The sequence below is a fragment of the Schistocerca americana genome, chromosome 3, assembly GCF_021461395.2.
Source record: "Schistocerca americana isolate TAMUIC-IGC-003095 chromosome 3, iqSchAmer2.1, whole genome shotgun sequence".
NCBI classification, from domain to species: domain Eukaryota; kingdom Metazoa; phylum Arthropoda; class Insecta; order Orthoptera; family Acrididae; genus Schistocerca; species Schistocerca americana.
This window is the reverse complement of record NC_060121.1, coordinates 898,678,425-898,702,099: the sequence shown is the minus strand read 5'-3', so window position 1 is coordinate 898,702,099 and position 23,675 is coordinate 898,678,425.

Sequence of the window (23,675 nt, the reverse complement as noted above, 5' to 3'; positions counted from 1 at the left end):
ATAAATACCTGATGGAATTATAATTACAGAAAGTTTCAGATAAAGGATTTATAGACGCTTGATTGTCACAGTGGTCGATATTTCGCATTTGAAGTTTTTACAAACAAACTTACATGTATCATGACAAACTATTTCAGTAGTTCGGTGTCATCTTAGCTGTTCCCTTCTCCCTAGAATTTAAAATTTCATTCATAACTAATGAAAGGCACTACAGTATTGAAAATACAAGGCACTCTTGTGTCGCTCGACTGCTACAGATATTTTGTCTCAACGCAAGTTTTGCGCTTCAATCTCCATTCAGCTGACACTTAATGCGTATCAAATCTAGTTTGTTACATTTCCCACATTTCGATGACACTACGCCTTACGCGAAAGAAAATACCACGATTTACTATACTAAAAAGAAACTGAAGTGTGAAAGATAGAGTTATTTATTAAAAGTGCATTACAAAGCAAGGGCTGAAAAAAATCAACCAACCAGTTGCAAACAAATGTTTACAGAAACCCTTGAGATAGGTTTTGACAGTGTTCTATTTGCCTTGTTGAGGAGGTATAATGGTCCTGATAAAATGAAATGATCGTGTTGCATTTATTGGCAAGGGTATCCACTACGGAGTTCGGCCGCCGTAATGTGAGTCTTTTTAGCTGACGCCAATTCGGCGATTCGCGTGTCAATGATGCTGAAAGACACACAACACCCAGTCCCCTCACGGAAATCGAACCCAGGCCCCTTTGCTGGTAGGCAGTAACGCTACCACTGCTCTACGTAGGCGGACTAAAGTGCACTGAATAAAGCCAAACACCTCCTGTCAGCATTTACAACCATTTTAAGAAGACTAATAATCACAATTAGTTACTTAGAATTGCAGCATTATAATATTACAGGTGTGCTGATCAAATGCCAAGTGTAATCTTTAATGGTTTATGATGTGTTGGCAAATGTGCCAACACCTTGTAGATAGAGGAGGCCGAAATGCACGCTATCTAACGCAGACGGGCGTGAATTCTGGAACAGGATAAGTAGTAAATTCTAATAAGAAACGTATGCAGCTCCTCGAATACTTAAATTTTATTTATCCTTGTTGGTTTACAACGTTCTTGATGAGACAATTCATACGATAACTATCAAACTATGTAAGGCTAATGCCGCCTTGCTAGGTCGTAGCCATGGACTCAGCTGAAGGCTATTCTAACTGTCTCTCGGCAAATGAGAGAAAGGCTTCGTCAGTGTAGTCGCTAGCAATGTCGTCGTACAACTGGGGCGAGTGCTAGCCCGTATCTCGAGACCTGCCTTGTGGTGGCGCTCGGTCTGCGATCACACAGTGGCGACACGCGGGTCCGACATGTACTAAACGGACCGCAGCCGATTTAAGCTACCACCTAGCAAGTGTGGTGTCTGGTGGTGACACCACAGTTTACTTGTACAGAATCTAACACAGTGATGCTATCTCGTCTACAACAGAATCTATATGAAAAACAGCAAAAGTCACAACTTTTAGTTATTTGCGTTCTAGAGATGGATGTCGAATATGACAAGAGATATTTGGCTGTGTCCACTGCATGTATAGTTCGCAGCTCGTGGTGTAACGGTAGCGTTATCGCTTCCCGCGCATGAGGTCCCGGGTTCGATTCCCGACGGGGTCAGGGATTTTTCCAGCCTCGAGCTGACTAAGTGTTTTGCATCATCAATCATCCACATTACGTTCGGAGACAAGGAATAGCAAGCCACGTCCATTAGGACCTTGCCTAGTACAGCGGTGCGAGTCTCCCGCGTCACCCCTACGCTCCTCGGAGTTTGGGACATCTCACACACTCACTGGACCTAATCATCATCTGATGCAACTAGGTCCAATATGCCTTCTGATGAACACAATTTTAAAATTGTCCAAACCTTGGTCAAGGGCTCCAGTAATCCTTTCTTTGCAACCGATTAGCTGATTATTTTTTTCCATCGTCTCCAGGTTTGTCATACAGTGGCTGAAGCGCAGCCACGTATAAAATTTTAAAATGCAGTACACTGGTAGCAGTTTGTGGCAATGCAGGTGCTATTTACAATTAATTTACACTCCTGGAAATTGAAATAAGAACACCGTGAATTCATTGTCCCAGGAAGGGGAAACTTTATTGACACATTCCTGGGGTCAGATACATCACATGATCACACTGACAGAACGTCCGCCCCAGTAGCTGAGTGGTCAGCGTGACGGATTGCCGTCCTCTGGGCCCGGGTTTGATTCCCGGCTGGGTCGGAGATTTTCTCCGCTCAGGGACTGGGTGTTGTGTTGTGTTCATCATCATTTCATCCCCATCCGGCGTGCAGGTCGCCCAATGTGGCGCCGAATGTAATAAGACCTGCGATATGGCGGCCGGACCTGCCCCGCGAGGGGCCTCCCGGCCGATGACGCCAAACGCTCATTTCCATTTTCCACTGACAGAACCACAGGCACATAGACACAGGCAACAGAGCATGCACAATGTCGGCACTAGTACAGTGTATATCCACCTTTCGCAGCAATGCAGGCTGCTATTCTCCCATGGAGACGATCGTAGAGATGCTGGATGTAGTCCTGTGGAACGGCTTGCCATGCCATTTCCACCTGGCGCCTCAGTTGGGACAGCGTTCGTGCTGGACGTGCAGACTGCGTGAGACGACGCTTCATCCAGTCATAAACATGCTCAATGGGGGATAGATCCGGAGATCTTGCTGGCCAGGGTAGTTGACTTACACCTTCTAGAGCACGTTGGGTGGCACGGGATACATGCGGACGTGCATTGTCCTGTTGGAACAGCAAGTTCCCTTGCCGGTCTAGGAATGGTAGAACGATGGGTTCGATGACGGTTTGGATGTACCGTGCGCTATTCAGTGTCCCCTAGACGATCACCAGTGGTGTACGGCCAGTGTAGGAGATCGCTCCCCACACCATGATGCCGGGTGTTGGCCCTGTGTGCCTCGGTCGTATGCAGTCCTGATTGTGGCGCTCACCTGCACGGCGCCAAACACGCATACGACCATCATTGGCACCAAGGCAGAAGCGTCTCTCATCGCTAAAGACGACACGGCTCCATTCGTCCCTCCATTCACGCCTGTCGCGACACCACTGGAGGCGGGCTGCACGATGTTGGGACGTGAGCGGAAGACGGCCTAACGGTGTGCGGGACCGTGGCCCAGCTTCATGGAGACGGTTGCGAATGGTCCTCGCCGATACCCCAGGAGCAACAGTGTCCCTAATTTGCTGGGAAGTGGCGGTGCGGTCCCCTACGGCACTGCGTAGGATCCTACGGTCTTGGCGTGCATCCGTGCATCGCTGCGGTCCGGTTCCAGGTCCACGGGCACGTGCAACTTCCGCCGACCACTGGCGACAACATCGATGTACTGTGGAGACCTCACGCCCCACGTGTGGAGCAATTCGGCGGTATGTCCACCCGGCCTCCCGCATGCCCACTATACGCCCTCGCTCAAAGTCCGTCAACTGCACATATGGTTCACGTCCACGCTGTCGCGGCATGCTACCAGTGTTAAAGACTGCGATGGAGCTCCGTATGCCACGGCAAACTGGCTGACACTGACGGCGGCGGTGCACAAATGCTGCGCAGCTAGCGCCATTCGACGGCCAACACCGCGGTTCCTGGTGTGTCCGCTGTGCCGTGCGTGTGATCATTGCTTGTACAGCCCTCTCGCAGTGTCCGGAGCAAGTATGGTGGGTCTGACACACCGGTGTCAATGTGTTCTTTTTTCCATTTCCAGGAGTGTATGTAATATTATAATCAACGAAAGGATAACGTTCTACGAGTCGGATCGTGGAATGTCAGAAGCTTGAACGTGGTAGGGAAACTAGAAAATCTGAAAAAGGAAATGCAAATGCTCAATCTAGATATAGTAGGGGCAGTGAAGTGAAGTGGAAGGAAGACAAGGATTTCTGGTCAGATGAGTATCGGGTAATATCAACAGCAGCAGAAAATGGTATAACAGGTGTAGGATTCGTTATGAGTAGGAAGGTAGGGCAAAGGGTGTGTTACTGTGAACAGAATCGACAGCAGACCAACACCGACAACGATAGTTCAGGTATACATACCGACGTCGCAAGCTGAAGATGAACAGATAGAGAAAGTGTATGAATATATTGAAAGGGTAATGCAGTATGTAAAGGGGGACGAATATCTAATAGTCATGGGCGACTGGAATGTAGTTGTAGGGGAAGGAGTAGAAGAAAAGGTTACAGGAGATTATGGGCTTGGGACAAGGAATGAAAGAGGAGAAAGACTAATTGAGTTCTGTAACAAGTTTCAGCTAGTAATAGCGAATACCCTGTTCAAGAATCACAAGAGGAGGAGGTATACTTGGAAAAGGCCAGGAGATACGGGAAGATTTCAATTAGATTACATCATGGTCAGACAGAGATTCCGAAATCAGATACTGAATTGTAAGGAGTACCCAGGAGCAGATGTAGACTCAGATCACAATATAGTAGTGATGAAGAGTAGGCTGAAGTTCAAGACATTAGTCAGCAAGAATCAATACGCAAAAAAGTGGGATACGGAAGTACTAAGGAATGACGAGATACGTTTGAAGTTCTCTGACGCTATAGATACAGCGATAAGGAATAGCACAGTAGGCAGTACAGTTGAAGAGGAATGGACATCTCCAAAAATGGCCATCACAGAAGTTGGGAAGGAAAACATAGGTACAAAGAAGGTAGATGCGATCAAACCATGGGTAACAAAAGAAATACTTCAGTTGATTGATGAAAGGAGGATGTACAAACATGTTCCGGGAAAATCAGGAATACAGATGTACAAGTCGCTGAGGAATGAAATAAATAGGAAGTGCAGGGAAGCTAAGACGAAATGGCTGCAGGAAAAATGTGAAGACATCGAAAAAGATTTGATTGTCGGAAGGACAGACTCAGCATACAGGAAAGTCAAAACAACCTTTGAAGACATTAAAAAGCAACGGTGGTAATATTAAGAGTGCAACGGGAATTCCACTGTTAAATGCAGAGGAGAGAGCAGATAGGTGGAAAGAATACATTGAAAGCCTCTATGAAGGCGAAAATTTGTCTGATGTGATAGAAGCAGAAATAGGAGTCGATTTAGAAGAGATAGGGGACCCAGTATTCGAATCGGAATTTGAAAGAGCTTTGGAGAACTTACGGTCAAATAAGGCAGAAGGGATAGATAACATTCCATCAGAATTTCTAAAATCATTGGGGGAAGTGGCAACAAAACGACTATTCACGTTGGTGTGTAGAATATATGAGTCTGGCGACATACCATCTGACTTTCGGAAAAGCATCATCCACACAATTCCGAAGACGGCAAGAGCTGACAAGTGCCAGAATTATCGCACAATCAGCTTAACAGCTCATGCATCCAAGCTGCTTACAAGAATAATATACAGAAGAATGGAAAAGAAAAATGAGAAAGCGCTAGGTGACGATCAGTTTGGCTTTAGGAAAAGTAAAGGGACGAGAGAGGCAATTCTGACGTTACGGCTAATAATGGAAGCAAGGCTAAAGAAAAATCAAGGCACTTGCATAGGATTTGTCGACCTGGAAAAAGCGTTCGACAATATAAAATGGTGCAAGCTGTTCGAGATTCTGAAAAAAATTGGGGTAAGCTACAGGGAGAGACGGGTCCTATACAATATGTACAACAACCAAGAGGGAATAATAAGAGTGGACGATCAAGAACGAAGTGCTCGTATTAAGAAGGGTGTAAGACAAGGCTGTAGCCTTTCGCCCCTACTCTTCTATCTGTACATCGAGGAAGCAATGATGGAAATAAAAGAAAGGTTCAGGAGTGGAATTAAAATACAAGGTAAAAGGATATCAATGATACGATTCGCTGATGACATTGCTATCCTGAGTGAAAGTGAAGAAGAATTAAATGATCTGCTGAACGGAATGAACAGTCTGATGAGTACACAGTATGATTTGAGAGTAAATCGGAGAAAGACGAAGGTAATGAGAAGTGGTAGAAATGAGAACAGCGAGAAACTTAACATCAGGATTGATGGTCACGAAGTCAATGAAGTTATGGAATTCTGCTACCTAGGCAGTAAAATAACCAATGACGGACGGAGCAAGGAGGACATCAAAAGCAGACTCGCTATGGCAAAAAAGGCATTTCTGGCCAAGAGAAGTCTACTAATATCAAATACCGGCCTTAATTTGAGGAAGAAATTTCTGAGGATGTACGTCTGGAGTACAGCATTGTATGGTAGTGAAACATGGACTGTGGGAAAACCAGAACAGAAGAGAATCGAAGCATTTAATATGTGGTGCTATAGACGAATGTTGAAAATTAGGTGGACTGATAAGGTAAGGAATGAGGAGATTCTACGCAGAATCGGAGAGGAAAGGAATATGTGGAAAACACCGATAAGGAGAAGGGACAGGATGATAGGACATCTGCTAAGACATGAGGGAATGACTTCCATGGTACTAGAGGGAGCTGTAGAGGGCAAAAACTGTAGAGGAAGACAGAGATTGGAATACGTCAAGCAAATAATTGAGGACGTAGGTTGCAAGAGCTACTCTGAGATGAAGAGGTTAGCACAGGAAAGGAATTCGTGGCAGGCCGCATCAAACCAATCAGTAGACTGATGACAATATATATATATATATATATATATATATATATATATATATATATATATGAAGAAAAGAGAATTAGTGCTATATAACAGCTGTGAACAAGAAGATATTTTTACTGTCGTTTCTCATCATTGAGAGTATTGATGTGATTCACCAATCGCATTTGTTGTTGTGGTCTTCAGTCCTGAGACTGGTTTGATGCAGCTCTCCATGCTACTCTATCCTGTGAAAACTTCTTCATCTCCCAGTACCTACTGCAACCAACATCCTTCTGAATCTGCATAGCGTATTCAATTCTTGGTCTCCTCTACGATTTTTACCCTCCACGCTGCCTTCCAATACTAAATTAGTAATCCCTTGATGCCTCAGAACATGTCGTACCAGGCGATCCCTTCTTCTAGTCAAGTTGTGCCACAAACTCCTCTTCTCCCCAATTCTATTCAATACCTCCTCATTAGTTATGTGATCTACCCATCTAATGTTCAGCATTCTTCTGTAGCACCTAATTTCGAAAGCTTGTATTCTCTTCTTGTCAAAACTGTTTATCGTCCATGTTTCACTTCCATACATGGCTACACTCCATACAAATAGCTTCAGAAACGACTTCCTGACACTTAAATCTATACTTGATGTTAACAAATTTCACTTCTTCAGAAACACTTTCCTTGCCATTGCCAGTCTACGTTTTATATCCTCTCTACTTCGACGATTATCAGTCATTTTGCTCCCCAAATAGCAAGACTTTTTTACTACTTTATGTGTCTCATTTTCTAATCTAATTCCGCCAGCATCACCCTATTTAATTCGACTACATTCCATTATCCTAGTTTTGCTTTTGTTGATGTTCATCTTATATCCTCCTTTCAAGACACTGTCCATTCCGTTCAGCTGCTCTCCCAAGTCCTTCGCTGTCTCTGACAGCACTTAAAACTTAAAAAAGATCACTAATTTGATAAAATGAACTGTTAGTAATATCACGTAACCAAATTGACTGGTTTTTCTTTCTTCCGAAAGAAATTTCGGCCATAAGACTATAAACCGTTCGTTTACTTTGCACAATCACGACTTCGGCCCTATAGCCATTTTCAAGCTCATGCTGAAATGTTAAAATATCCCTGACGTGTCTGTGACATATCATCGTCGAGGAAGAAAAAGTTTCCAGCCTTTCAGACTAGTTATTGTACTGATTAATTTATTTAGTACTTCCGACTTTATTCATTCCTGTACCACAAGCTCAAAGCAACGCAGTAATCACACTTTCATATTTCAGTGTACCTTCCCACAAAGTACGGAAGTAGTTTTTAAGGGTAGGTTTAGGCAACATTTGTGAAGAAATCCAGTTATTTCAAACGACATCGTTCAAGAAGAGTTAACAGCCGCAGTCTACCCCTGAAGCATGAAGCAGGAATTACAGTTTCCACACGGGTTCTCCGTCACCGCATGCGTTTCTCGACCCAGACCTTAGCAACAAGTAGTTTGTGAAAATGTTGCCCAGACTGGTGAGAGCGTACGGGGCCGGCCCGCTCTGCCGCTGTGGTAATTTTCACGTCCCGCAGCTGCCGTAACCTAATTTGGTAATTAAGTCCTCGGCAGCGTTCCATGCGGGTGGGCGGGACTGTGGAACTCCCGCCTCCAGTTTAAGCGCTGAAACAGCCGCCGCTCGAGCAGACACTTTTGCTGCAGAGTTTGGGTCTCCTGGATGCCCTAGTGCTAGCAGGATATCTATGTGTGGAAGAGATCATAAATCTTGACCAGGGAACCATACACTGGACCCTAGACTTCATATACCGCTACGTCAGGACGCGTAGGATTAAAAAAAGGTGGAGAAAAGTGAAGACAATGGCACTGTTAATAGCTGAAAAATACCTAGATTCTACTAAGTACTAGGTACCGCTTTATGTCATCTATACCAACTTTGTGGACAATTGACACTGAACTGCATATTAAGCATCACAGAACCAAAGGTCATCCCACCATAAGGGGGGTTTCAGATACCGAAAATGTTGCACACGCCAAACTATTGAATGTAGAGTGTGCCCAAAGAGAAGCTGTCAGTATTCAGGGATATGAGAGGAACGACCCTTAGAAGCCAAAAAGTGAAATGCATGCTTAACAGATATGAAAACGACTTCATATTCGATACATAAAAAAAAGCTCTTTTTAGCGCAAGCTCTTCGCTTTCTATATTTCGAGAGGTTCTAACATTCTGCGTGGTGTCTGTCTGTTCTATATCGTGTCTCCCTACCACTTCCGCGCAACGACGCTCTGAGCGTGTTTTTTACGGAATTGACTAGTTTGAACCTGGGACCTCTTGCTGGTAAGGAGACGCCAGACCAAACATGACATGTAGAGTTCACAAGAGTTCAGTGAGGCTAGCTATGATATAACCAAATACTTAATGATTTCAGCGTCAGCTCCACTGCACTCCCTTTAAAAGAATCTTAATACTAACTAAATTTAGTGGAAGGGGTTCAACGCTTTCCTATTTTTAGTTAGCTGGTAAAATAACGTCGAAAAAGCAGTTAAGTTTACCATTGGAAATTTTATTCTACTCACAAAACATCGTTTATAAGTTGCACTATTGATAAAAGGAAATGTTTTAATACAGGATGGTAAAAACCAACTGCGTTCAACAAAAATGTGAACGAATATTCCCTGAATGGGTTTCCAAGTTCTACAATGGATCGAAGGATAACCTATGCCATATAACATCTATAATCCAGGTTTAAATTAAGTTTCACAAAAGAGAAAACTATCAAAATGGTCTACAGTGACCCTCAATTATCTTTAATTACTTATCTAACTTGTCGTAAATTACAGTGGCTGATGTGGCTTCTCAATAATTATATAACAGAAAAATCATCGCGTTTCAGATTTTTACTTTAAGTGGCAAATGTGAACACCATGAGCTTTAATTGACGATCAACACTAATATTACTCAAAAAGGGGGTGTTACAGATGAGACTTCTGCAGTTCTGAGTGAAGCTTTATGCGCTCAAAAATGCGGCATCGCATGCGTTTATTACCTTGTCGGTGTTCGTCAGGGGGCGGCGGGCAGCACAGCTCCGCTCACTTCGCCGTCTCGGAAGCAACTCTCTCCTAACTTCTCCTTACTACAATTTACCGAAGTTGGTTTAAAAAAATTATCTGGCTGTGTTTTCATCTGACCAATCAGGGTCTCAATGTTAACCTGAAGACCCGCCTACAAAAATTCTCTCTATCCATTGAGAAACGTTATACTTTTCGTGGCGCGGCAATGTTTTTAAATTTTTCAACCTAACAGAGACGCGAAAAGGCTCACGCTAAAACTTGCAGCTGGTGTGGTCCTTTTAGCGTTATCGTAAGATCTATACCGTTCTTCTGGAGGGCTCTATGTTTTAACATGGGCTGGGGGGTGGTCCTGACGTAACAGAAACGCGAAAAAGTCTCACGCTAAAACTTGCGGCTGGGGTGTGATCCTAGCGGTTAGCTGGCGACGTGGGTGTCCGTCCCTTATCGTAGGGCCTTCCAGCTTAACACGGATCTGCTCTCGGCTTCTGTTCTCGTTTCTCCCCTCGGAACTGCGTCTGTCTCACGGTGGGAAGGTATGACATGCATTTAGGCATTCTTGTGTTAGTCTGTGGTATTCCATTTGCTCACTCGTTACTCGTATTACTTTGGTTAATTTAATGTCACGATTTATTCGGAGCTATGTAACATACTACTGGATTTGCTTATCATGTCAGGGTTTTCATGGAAGGTTTTGGATTTGCCTGACACCTTACAAGGTGTTAGCATTGAACAAAACGAGAAAAAAGTCCAGTAAACATGGGCTGTAACATGCATACCTTAAACGCTATGAGCAGTTGCTTGTCTTTGTTACTGCAAAACATATCTTTTCTACTGACCAAGCGCATGTACTTATGAAGTTAGGCATTTTAGAGTCCATGTTTGGACTTTTTTCCTTGTTTTGGTCCATACCACCTCTTACTACAATATTGAAATTTCAGAGGTTGTCAGTAGAAGAAAGTTGTTTCAGAGTGTCGACGAAATGTTCACAGCTCTTAAGCCACACATTTTAAAATCCGCCGACCGCTGGTGGCCGAGCGGTTCTAGGCGCTTCAGTCTGGAACCGCGCGACCGCTACGGTCGCAGGTTCGAATCCTGCCTCGGGCATAGATGTGTGTGATGTCCTTAGGTTAGTTAGGTGTAAGTAGTTCTAAGTTCTAGGGGACTGATGACCTGAGATGTTAAGTCCCATAGTGCTCAGAGCCATTTGAACCATTTTTTTTTAAATCCATGTTTACTGGGCGTTTTTTTCTACGAATGATGTTTCCATTAATATCCACGAATAATGGCCATTTGCCTGGGACACAGTGTATAGAGGAACGACATGATAATAAACATAAAACATGATTAACCATACGATCTTATTTACATTGAATATTCCTAATCTGGTTCAATGTGTCACAAGACGTACAATCTGGATGGTAGGACACATTGAGGTTCCAGAGTGAAACGGCGTCACCCACCTGAGACCAACGTCCTCGCTTGCTATTGGCCGAGCCAGGCTCCACTACAAACAGTTGCTTGAAAATTCCTTTGCTGTGATTAACTGAGCGTACAGATGTGCATGTCGGCCACGGCATAATTGAATCGTTCATTTTTAATTGGTCTTAAGTCCACTGATACACATTTGTGAGAAACTGAGAAAAAAACGTTCAAATTGTGTAATAACTTGCAATGCCAGACAAGAGATTTAATTCTATATTTTGGTAATGTAATTAATCAATATAAGCTGGAAATTGATGCCTTTTGAAAAGAATATATTTAAATAATATTGAAATCGCACAATTCACATTGACATTGTTTTAATAGAATATGATATAACACACACAGTACAGCTATTACACAACACTAATGCATGAGTCTTCAACAATTGTCAGTGTTTGACAGGCCATTCACTCATCGTCTTAGCTGTATTCTTTGCAGGCCAATTCAAAACATCTTCATACAAATGTAGGTGTTCCGTAGCCAAACAACTTTGGAGTTTTCTAAAGTCCTAGATTGTATTGGACTTAACTGGAACCTTTCCAGATGGATAAGTTGGGTTTTATGGCACAGCCAGTGTACCATGTTCGAGGCCCAGAAGAAAAGTGGAACCAGTCATTGCATTCATTATTGTAGAAGCTGTAATACAAGCTTTTCTTGTATTATCAAAATTAAAATGTGGAAAAGTGCTAATAGAGTACATCAACTTGCCTTATCTTCCAATACCCTGAGTTTCTTCAGAAATTCTTGTCTTTCTTTAGTACTCTCGTCAGCATGACTTGAAGTCTAATATTTCAACAGCAGCATCCTCTCTAACAAGAAATGTATCGCGTTACGAACTTCTAAAGATGAGCTCTGTAACATCAGGAACAGTTAACAATGTTTCCTGTGTACTTAGTTTTATTTTTATAATGTCTAAAAAACCCAATTCTAGGGTTAAAAACTGTGTTCTTTCACTGGAAAGTAATGTTAAATTTCGATGAAATTCACAGTATCGATTAGCTAGAACAGAAGTCTGCTGAGCGTTTCTCATTCTGAGCTGAACAACTGCCTGAGAATAAACGAAGCTCATCGTACTCTTGTGGTATATTTTAGCACCATGTATAAATGAATTCACTACATTTGGACTCTTCTTGTCTTCACCCTCATTGTAGACGTGTGCCATGCTTTTATCAGTCTCTATATAGTATATGCCGAATATATTGACAGGGGTTCCGATTAGAAATTCCTGCTAGCAAAGTTTTATTTTCAGAAGGGGTCAAGTCACAAATGATACCATATTAGTTTTAAATTGACATTAACCATTAAATCATAACCCAACAAAAACGTTGTTTTCCACAAACCTGCAGAATGTACACTAAGTGATGGACTGATACGTCTTTAATGTCAGTGTATTCCCTACGCTCCCTAAAAATATAAGTGCGAACTCTGAAGATCAGAGGCCCATCACAGGGCTTGGGGAGCGTCTGCAGTCGACGTAAAAAGACTGCATAGGACACTGTTACAGAACACTCATGAAACCCTTCCTAGAATATTATTTATTTTTATTTATTTATTTATTTAAGCTGATCAGATCAGGCCCTCTATTACATCGGACCAGTGTTCCACACATGCACGATTTCACACATCAGAGTTACATCATGACAATAGTTTAAATAAGAAAATTAGATTACTCTAGTGACAGTAATGACTAAGACCTAATAAAGTAAATGCTGGCAGTATTTTACAACAGGTGCTATACATACAAATTATGATAAAAGCAATAATAATAACAGTAAAAAAACAAAATCAAATAATAATGATAAACATGAGAAAAATTGGCAATAGTAATGAAGATTTGTGCAGATGTGCATTAATATCTTGGTGTGTAAAGTAGAGGTTTACTAGTATAGCGAGTTTTGGGGAAGAGAGATTTAAGGCGGGGGAAAGAGGGAAGTAATGAGGTGAAGTGCATTCACGTACAGAGGAAGGCATTACTGTTGCTTAAAAAAATACTTCATTAACTGTTTTTTGAAGCCGCACATGTTTTTAAGTTCTCTAACATAACGAGGGAGGTTATTATAGAGTCGGGTTCCCGCTGCTGTAAAGGGCTTGGAGAAGGTGACTGAGCGATGCAGTGAAACAGAGAGTATTTTATTATGATGGGAACGTGTGTTTCTGTCATGTTGTTCCGACATAAGCGTTAAGGACGAGGAGAGATATGAGGGAAAGTGTATATTTATGAGGCAGTAGATGAGACAGAGTGTATGGAAGCCTCTGCGTTTGTCTGCACATAGCCAGGTCAATTTTTCATATGCTGGTGAAATGTGATCAAAAAGTCGAATATCACAGATATATCGGACGCAGGCATTCTTGACCAGTTACAGATGTCGCTAATTTTCCTGAAAGTGGCCTTGTAGGATAATATCGCTGAAGTCAATGATTGGGAGTATAAGCGTTTGTACTAATTTCTTTTTCAGATCGAAAGGAAAGAGTTTTTTATATTTTTGTAGGACATGAAGGGAAGCTGATAATTTTTTGCACACTGCAGTTACGTGCTCTGTCCACATTAGATTTTCATCTATTATTACTCCCAAACTCTTTGCTGAGGGAGAGAAGTTAATATTTGTTCCATTTAGGATAAGAGATGGTACGGATTCCCGATATTTTGGGCTAATGAGCTTAGAGTGACCAAGTATCGCTTGGGTTTTAGATGGGTTTAGTTTTAATCCTATGTCCTTTGCCCATTTTGATAGTGCATCGAGGTCAGTATTGAAATTTTCAGTAGCTTTCTTAAGATTGCTTGGTTTCGCACTTAGAAACAAATGAAGGTCATCAGCATACATATGATACTTGCAATAGGTCAGAACCGATGACACATCATTGACATACAGAGAGAAGAGTATAGGACCTAAAACTGAGCCTTGGGGAACGCCTGACATACCTGCCGCCATTGTGATTTTATATTCCCGGGCAGATCGCGTTGCTGACGAGACGTCATGTATGAGCGAAACCATTGCACTGCACTTGGTGAAAAATTTAGACTGCTAAGTTTGGCTACTAAGATGGCGAAGTCGACAGTATCAAATGCTTTGCTGAAATCTAAGAAGCAAATGATAGTCGCTTCTTGTCTGTCTGTGGCAAGTTTCAGGTCATCTGTCACCTTTATCAGTGCGGATGTTGTGCTTAGATGTTTACGGAAACCTGATTGGTATTCGTCTAGTAGGTCGTTAGTAGTTAGGTAGCTGGTGAGCTGGTTATGGACTATATATTCTAAGGCCTTTGATGGTGCAGGAAGAAGGCAGATGGGGCCGTAGTCAGAGGGTGCTGTGGCGATGTCCTTTTTCGGCAGTGGCTTAATTTGTCCCAGTTTCCAGGCCTCAGGGAAAACACTTGTGATTATTGGGACCAATACTATGAATTACTAGCAGGGTTTAGAGAATATATTCAGTGATGTGACAAAAGCCATGTAGTGCGACATAATATCGTGTCGGACCTACATCTGCCCCTCGTAGTGCAACAAATCGACGTGGCATGGACTGAACAGGTCGTTGGAAGTCCTCTGCAGAAATATTAAGCCGTGTTCCCACTGTTGTTGTTGCTGTTGTCTTCAGTCCTGAGACTGGTTTGATGCAGCTCTCCAGACTACTCTATCCTCTGCGAGCTTCTTCATCTCCCAGTACCTACTGCATCCTACATCCTTCTGAATCTGCTTAGTGTATTAATCTCTTAGTCTCCCTCAACGATTTTTACCCTCCACGCTGCCCTCCAATACTAAATTGGTGATCCCTTGATGCCTCAGAACATGTCCTACTAACAGATCTCTTCTTCTAGTCAAGCTGTGCCACAAACTCCTCTTCCCCCCAATTCTATTCAATACCTACTCATTAGTTATGTGACCTACCCATCAAATCTTCAGCATTCTTCTGTAGCACCACATTTTGAAAGCTTCTATTCTCTTCTTGTCTTCTTGTCCATGCTATTTATCGTCCATGTTTCACTTCCATACATGGCTACACTCCATACAAATACTTTCAGAAACGACTTCCTGACGCTTAAATCTATACTCGATGTTAAATTCCTGTTCTTCAGAAACGCTTTCCTTGCCATTGCCAGTCTACATTTTATATCCTCTCTACTTCGACCAACATCAGTAATTTTACTCCCCAAATAGCAAAACTCCTTTACTACTTTAAGTGTCTCATTTCCTAATCTAATTCCCTCAGCTTCACCTGTCTTAATTCGAATAGACTCCATTATCCTCGTTTTGCTTTTGTTGATGTTCATCTAATACCGTCCTTTCAAGACACTGTCCATTCCGTTCAATTGTTCTTCTAAGTCCCCTGCTGTCTACGACAGAATTACAATGTCATCGGCGAACCTCAAACTTTTTATTTCTTCTCCATGGATTTTAATACCTACTCCGAACTTTCCTTTTGTTTCCTTTACTTCTTGCTCAATATACAAATTAAATAGTATCGGGGAGAGGCTACAACCCTGTCTCACTATCTTCCCAACCACTACTTCCCTTTCATCTCCCTCGACTCTTATAACTGCCATCTGGTTCCTGTACAAATTGTAAGTAGCCTTTCGCTCCCTGTATCTTAGCCCTACCACCTTCAGAATTTTAAAGAGAGTATTCCAGTGAACATTGTCAGAAGCTTTCTCTCTACAAATGCGAGAAACGTAGGTTTGCCTTTCCTTAATCTTTCTTCTAAGGTAACTCGTAGGTTCAGTATTGCCTCACGTGTTCCAATATTTCTACGGAATCCAAACTGATCTTCCTCGAGGTCGGCTTCTTCCAGTTTTTACATAAGGAATTTGCGTTAGTAATTTGCTGCTGTGACTTATTAGATAGCTCGGTAATTTTCACATCTGTCAACACCAGCTTTCTTTGGAATTGGAATTATTATATTTTTCTTGACGTCTGAGGGAATTTTGCCTGTCTCATACATCTTGCTCACCAGATGGTAGAGTTTTGTCAGGACTGGCTCTCCCAAGGCTGTCAGTAGTTCTAATGGAATGTTGTCTACTCCTGGGGCCTTGTTTCGACTAAGGTCTTTCAGTGCTCTGTCAAATTCTTCACGCAGTATCATATCTCCCATTTCATTTTCATCTACATCCTCTTCCATTTCCCTAATATAGTCCTCAAGTACATCGCACTTGTATAGATCCCTCTATATACTCCTTCCACCTTTCTGCTTTCCCTTCTTTGCTTAGAACTGGGTTTCCATCGGAGATCTTGATATTCATACAAGTGGTTCTCTTTTCTCCAAAGGTCTAATTTTCCTGTAGGCAGTATCCATCTTACCGCTATTGAGATAAGCTTCTACATCCTTACATTTGTCCTCTAGCCATCCCTGCTTAGCCATTTTGCACTTCCTGTCGATCTCATTTTTGAGACGTTTGTGTTCCTTTTTGCCTACTTCATCTACTGCATTTTTATATTTTCTCCTTTCATCAATTAAATTCATTATCTCTTCTGTTACCCAAGATTTATACTAGCCTTCGTCTTCTTACCTACTTGATCATCTGCTACCTTCACTATTTCATCCCTCAAAGCTACCCATTCTCCTTCTACTGTATTTCTTTCCCCTATTCCTGTCAATTGTTCCCTTATGCTCTCCCTGAAACACTCTACAACCTATGGTTGTTTCAGTTTATTCAGGTCCCACCTCCTTAAATTCCCACCTTTTTGCAGTTTCATCAGTTTTAGTCTGCAGTTCATAACCAATAGATTGTGGTCAGAGTCCCCATCTGCCCCTGGAAAAGTCTTACAATTTAAAACCTGGTTCCTAAATCTCGGTCTTACCATTATATAATGTATCTGATACCTTTTAGTATCTCCAGAGTTCTTCCATGTATACAACCTTCTTTCATGATTTTTAAACAAAGTGTTAGCTACGATTAAATTATGCTCTGTGCAAAATTCTACCAGGCGGCTTCCTCTTTCATTCCTTAACCCCAATCCATATTCACCTACTATGTTTCCTTCTCTTCCTTTTCCTACTATCGAATTCCAGTCACCCATGACTATGAAATTTTCGTCTCCCTTCACTACCTGAATAATTTCTTTTATCTCATCATAGTTTCCATCAATTTCTTCGTCATCTGCAGAGATAGTTGGCATATAAACTTGCACTACTGTAGTAGACGTGGGCTTCGTGTCTATCTTGGCCACAATAATGCGTTCACTATGCTGTTTGTAGTAGCTTACCTGCACTCCTATTTTTTTATTAATTATTAAACCTACTCCTGCATTACCCTTATTTGATTTCGTATTTATAACCCTGTATTCACCTGACGAAAAGTCTTGTTCCTCCTGCCACCGAACATTACTAGTACCCACTATATCTAACTTTAAGCTATCCATTTCTCTTTTTAAATTTTTTACCCTACCTACCCGATTATGGATCTAACATTCCACACTCCGATCCGTAGAACGCCAGTTTTCTTTCTCCTGATAACATCCTCTTGAGTAGTCTCTGCCCGGAGATCCAAATGGGCCATCGTTGTTTGGCAATACGACGCCCATGAATGACTACAAATGGTCTCCAAGTTGCAGAACATAACGACTTACAATCAATGATCGGTTCAGTTGGACCAAAGGAATCATTCTATTTTATGTAAACTCAGCCCAAAATACTACGAAACCACCACCAGCTTGTATAGTGCCTTATTGAGAATTTGGGTCTATGTGTTTATGTGTTTATGTGTTCATGGGGTCTGCACCACACTTGAAACCTACCATCAGCTGTTACCAACTGCAATCGGCAGTCGTGTGACCAGGCCCCGATTATCCAGTCGTCTAGGGTCTAACCGATATGGTCACGAGCCAAGGAGAGGCGCTGCAGGTGATGTCGCGCTGTTAGCAAAGGCATGACTCTGCTGCCGTAAACCATTAACGCCAAATTTTGTCGCACTTCCTTAAAGAATAAGCTCGTCTGACGTTATTTCACACATAGTTGTTAGACTGTTAGCACTGACATCTCCAAGCAAACGCCGCTGCTTTCTGCTTTTAAGTGAAGGCCTTCGACCAGTAATTTCTCCTTAATGAGTGGTAATGCCTGAAATTTTCGGTACAGTCTTGACACTGTTGACCCTGATACTTTCGAAATGGATGTTCCCATGCGTGAAGATCCAGCTACCGTTCTGCTTTCAAAGTCTGTTAATACCCCGTCATGTGGGCATAATCAAGCCGGAAACCATTTTGTACGCATCACCTGGTACAAATGTTAGCTCCACCAGTGTACTGCCTCTTTATACCTTGTGTAAGCGATATAACCGCCATCTGGATGTGTTCATATCGTTATCCCATGGTTTTTGCCACCTCAGCCTAAAACCCATGGTCCTTAACAGGAAGACTTAGAGAACCTCTACCACACACAGGGCCACACACACAGGGCGTGTTCTGAAGGGCTGAGTTCGACGCAGCGCGGCACTGGGGCACATTTGGGAACCCCACTGGTGGGTTGAGTGCTCCGGGTAGCCGCTTGCCCCCTGCGCCTCGCCTGCTGCCAGACACTTGCCGGTCCATGCATTATGGATGCGGCGACGCTGTCGTCCGGGCTGCTCCAGCGGCCTTCTCTTCATCGGACGTCCCTCCGGCGCAACAGTTAGGTACTCTCCTCTCCCCTCACCACCACCGCCTCGACCTCCTACCCCTCCAAACATTTTTCGATTCTTCTCATTCACCATAATAGTCGTTTTTTGGGTCCAACGATCACTTGCAAAGCAGCAGCAGGTTGCTGATAGAAAGAACTCTTCCAAGTATGAGATTTTCACTCTGCAGCGGAGTGTGCGCTGATATGAAACTTGCTGGCAGATTAAAACCTTGTGCTGGACCGAGACTCAAACTCGGGACCTTTGCCTTTCGCGGACAGGTGCTCTACCGCTGAGCTACCCAAGCACGACTCACGCCCCGTCCTCACAGCTCTACTTCTGCCAGTACCTAGTCTCCTACCTTTCAAACTTTACAGAAGCTCTCCTGCGAACCTTGCAGAACTAGCACTCCCGAAAGAAAGGATATTGTGGAGACATGGCTTAGCCACAGCCTGGGGGATGTTTCCAGAATGAGATTTTCACTCTGCAACGGAGTGTGCGCTGATATGAAACTTCCTGGCAGATTAAAACTGTGTGCCGGACCGAGACTCTAACTCGGGAACTTTGCCTTTCGCGGGCAAGTGCTCTACCACTTGTCTCCACAATATCTTTTCTTTCAGGAGTGTTAGTTTTGCAAAGTTCGCAGGAGAGCTTCTGTAAAGTTTGGAAGGTAGGAGACTAGGTACTGGCAGAAGTAGAGCTGTGAGGACGGGGCGTGAGTCGTGCTTGGGTAGCTCAGTGGTAGAGCACTTGCCCGCGAAAGGCAAAGGTCCCGAGTTCGAGTCTCGGTCCGGCACACAGTTTTAATCTGCCAGGGAGTTTCAACTCTTCCAAGTACTGCAGTTTTTTCTTTACTAAAATGTGTGTTCAGACCAACATTCCATGTGTCATGGACAAAGGCTTGCTCGCCACGGGCTAGTACCAATATAATATCTTCAGAGTGCGGCAGCTAGAGAACGACAACGGCTGACGATATAAATTTAGTAGCTTCGGTAGCAAGTCAAGATTGTGGCGACGCCAGCTGCTAAGAAGTTCACAGTATTATAATTAGCCCTGGTGGGGAATGTTTTATTTCATTCCTGGTGACCGGTATCAGACTTAGCATACCATTTCAGACTGAAGTGTGACACTACTGGAGACTCCCGTGGATGATGACAGATCTGTGGTATATACTGGGAGGCACCAGATGTCAACAGGTCTTCTCATCACATACATATGTCATCAAGGCTATCAACATCTCGTCTGAAGATAGTAAATTAAGACTTAAATCGTCCGCCACTAATGAAAAGTTAAGTGCATAGGTGATCAAGTAGTCAGGACGGGGAGTGGGCTTCCATGGCTGATGTTAAATGACAGCATGTAATCTGGGAAACTACAGAACATTTAAGTTTCCTTTACTTTATGTCTATGGTCACAACGGTTCTAGGCGCTACAGTCTGGAGCCGAGCGACCGCTAAGATCGCAGGTTCGAATCCTGCCTCGGGCACAGCTGTGTGTGATATCCATAGGCAAGTTAGGTTTAATTAGTTCTACGTTCTAGGCGACTGATGACCTCAGAACTTATGTCGCATAGTGCTCAGCGGCATTTGAACCATTTTTTGAACAGATTACCGATTTCGGTCTATAATGATCATCATCAGATCTGTTTCATAAAAACAAAGTCCCAGAGTACTGCAGCCATAGTGGCTGCCACTATGGCTGCAGTAAATTAGGACTTTGTTTTTATGGCTCTGAGCACTATTGGACTTAACTTCTGAGGTTATCAGTCCCTAGACTTAGAACTACTTAAACCTAACTAACCTAAGGACATCACACACATCCATGCCCGAGGCAGGATTCGAACCTGCGACCGTAGCGGTCGTTCAGTTCCAGACTGAAGCGCCCAGAACCGCTCGGCTACTCCAGCCGGCTTTGTTTTTAGGAAACATATCTGATGATGGTCATTATAGACCGAAACCGGTAATCTGTTAACAAAAAGGTTGGGACCATAGACGTAAAGTAAAGGAAACTTGTTGCATACACGGGTCACTGTTTTATTCGCGACAACGTCGCAGCTTGTGATACAGAACATGTGTTCAGTGAACCGGGATATAGGATAAACGGAATGTGTCTCGCGTAGGAAGTTACCAGGTGTAGACCAGTCTAGGAGGTCGAACAGACTAAAGAATCGAGTGATAGGAGGAGTGATGGTTCATGTTAAGAACTGTTAGTGGCTGTTCATGGAGTCCAGAGTAAGAGGCTCTGCCTCCGAAAACAAGTCTGTTCTACTCTGGTCCGAATCACATGAGAGAGAAGCAACTGTGTTCTGAACGGCAAAGCTTCCAGCGTCCACACCCATGACCTGATTCAATCACGCACGCTATTGGCTAAGCCGGTGGTATGAATTCGCTAGCAACTTCAGCAGAAGGCTGAAGGCGCTTCTTGTGAGCAGCTTTGAGCAGACATAACTGCCCCGGAAAGTTGTGTCATGTTCTCACAACAGATGTTACTCTGGGAGAAAACTTGTAAAGCGTTGACTAGGGCCTTTAAAATAATTTTTTTAATTAGTTCCTTAAATACTCCATGATTAAATGCAGCCTTGTTCATCAGGCAGATTTGTATTTAATTGAGATACATGTTTTGTTCCTCTTTTGCACACGAGTTTGTATGCGGAGATCAGTTAATGAACCAACACATATAATAAGTAAACACTACACTTCATTTAGCTCTGAAAGGACACACATATTTCTTACCTATCCAATATGCTGTGACTGTATACAACAATCGTGGGGATAGATAACTGTTCAATTGCTACAAATACACAAAGGAGCAACACTGCGCTGCATGTTACTGAAAATCTATAGTACTTGAAATCTGAATGTTCTGTGTGTCACTGTTATTTAACCCTTGTTGACAAGACGCAAATCTGTACTCAGTACGCCAAAGTCCGATATTAGCTCGGCAGAACGAGGACTCGATGACTCCGGACACAAACAATTACACATATCAAAAAATAGTTTTGCATCACCTCGGTTCCCAGAACTCCTGAAGATAGACGTTGACTGTTGGTATTGTATCACAGACACTGTCCCTTTGACTGTTTGAAGCTGTCACGAAAACCCGACCACAGATGTACACAACGATGTATGAGCAGCGCATGTTAGACGGAGGAGGTCCGAGAGCCGATCAGATTCTGTCATTCCACCAGGAAGGAGGTACGCGGCTCGTGTTGTGTGTAGTTCAACCATGCCTAGACGATCAATACCGCGGTTCGATAGCGTGCGTATTTTTACTTAGTCCCAGGAAGGGCTCTTAACAAGGTAAGTGTCCAGGCGTCTCGTAGTCAACCAAAGCAATGTTGTTCGGATATGGAGGAGATACAAAAAGACAGGAACTGTCGATGACGTGCCTCGCTCAGGCCGCCCAAGGGATACTACTACAGTGGAAGCCCGCTACCTACGGATAATGGCTCTGAGGAACCCTGGCAGCAACGCCACCATGCTGAATAATGCTTTTCGTGCAGCCACAACGCGTCATATTACAACTCAGACTGTGCGCAATAGGCTGCATCATGGGGAACTTCACTCCCGACGTCCATGGTGAGGTCTATCTTTGCAACAACGACACCATGCAGCGCGGTACAGAGGGGCTCTGCCGAATGGACGACTGGACGACTCAGAATTGGCATCACGTTGTCTTCACCGATGAGTGACCAATATGCCTTCAACCAGACAATCGTCGGAGACGTGTTTGGGCAAACCGGTTGGGATGAACACCTTAGACGCACTGTCCAATGAAAGCAGGGATTGCATGATGTGGGGCCGACGAACGTTGCTGGTAGTCATGGAAGGCGCCGTAACGGCTGTACGATACGTGAATGCTATCCTCCGACGACAGTGCAACCAGATCGGCAGCATACTGGTGAGGCATTTGTTTTCATGTACGACAATTCGCACTCCCATTGTGCACATTTTGTTACTAACTTCCTTCAGGATAACGTAATCGCTCGACTAGAGTTGCCAGCATGTTCTCCAGACTTTAACCCTACCAAACATGCCTGGGATAGATTGAAAAGGGCTGATTATGGACGACGTGACCCACCAACCACTCTGAGAGCTCTACGCCGAATCACCGTTGAAGAGTGGACAATCTGAACGAACAGTCTCTTGACGAAATTGTGGATGGTATGCCACGACAAATACAGGCATACATCAATGCAAGAGGACGTTCAAAAATGATTCAAATGGCTCTAAGCTTATGGGACGTAACATCTGAGGTCATCACTCCCGACTTAGAACTACTTAAACCTAACTAACCTAAGGACATCACACACATCCATGCCCAAGGTAGGATTTGAACCTGCGACCGTAACAGGAGCGCGTTGCCAGTCTGAAGCCCCTAGAACCGCTCGGCCACAGTGGCCGGCCAAGAGGACGTGATACTGGATATTAGAGGTACTGGTGTGTACAGCAATCTGGACTACCACCTCTGAAGGTCTGGTGGTTTTCATGAGTAATGAAAGGGGTGAAAATGATGTTTATGTTGATCTCTATACCAGTTTTCTGTACAGGTTCCGGAACTATCGGAACCGAAATGATGCAAAACTTTTTTTGATGTGTGTGGATGTAGAGTACAGCTAGAACTCTCGGCTTCTCTCCTGTGGTCGTATTTGGTAGCAAGTTGCGACTCTGTCAGGCGTGACTAAAGCCTCGACCGGACTGGCGTTGCCAGGGACGCTGCGTTGAAATGCGGCGTCTTTGCTTCTTTGGTCGACTGTTGGCACGAAGTTGTTGAGAGTCGACGACACGGCAAAAGGGAAACGGAATTCAATAGTAGGAAAGCGAAGAGAAGCAAAAGTATTAGGAGAACATGGCCTAAGAGAACGAATGAAAGGGGAAGTCACATTGTAGAATTTTGCACAGAGCGTCATTTAATCATCGTTAGCACTTGGTTTGCGAATGGCGTAAAATTTTTTTGTACACGGCAGAG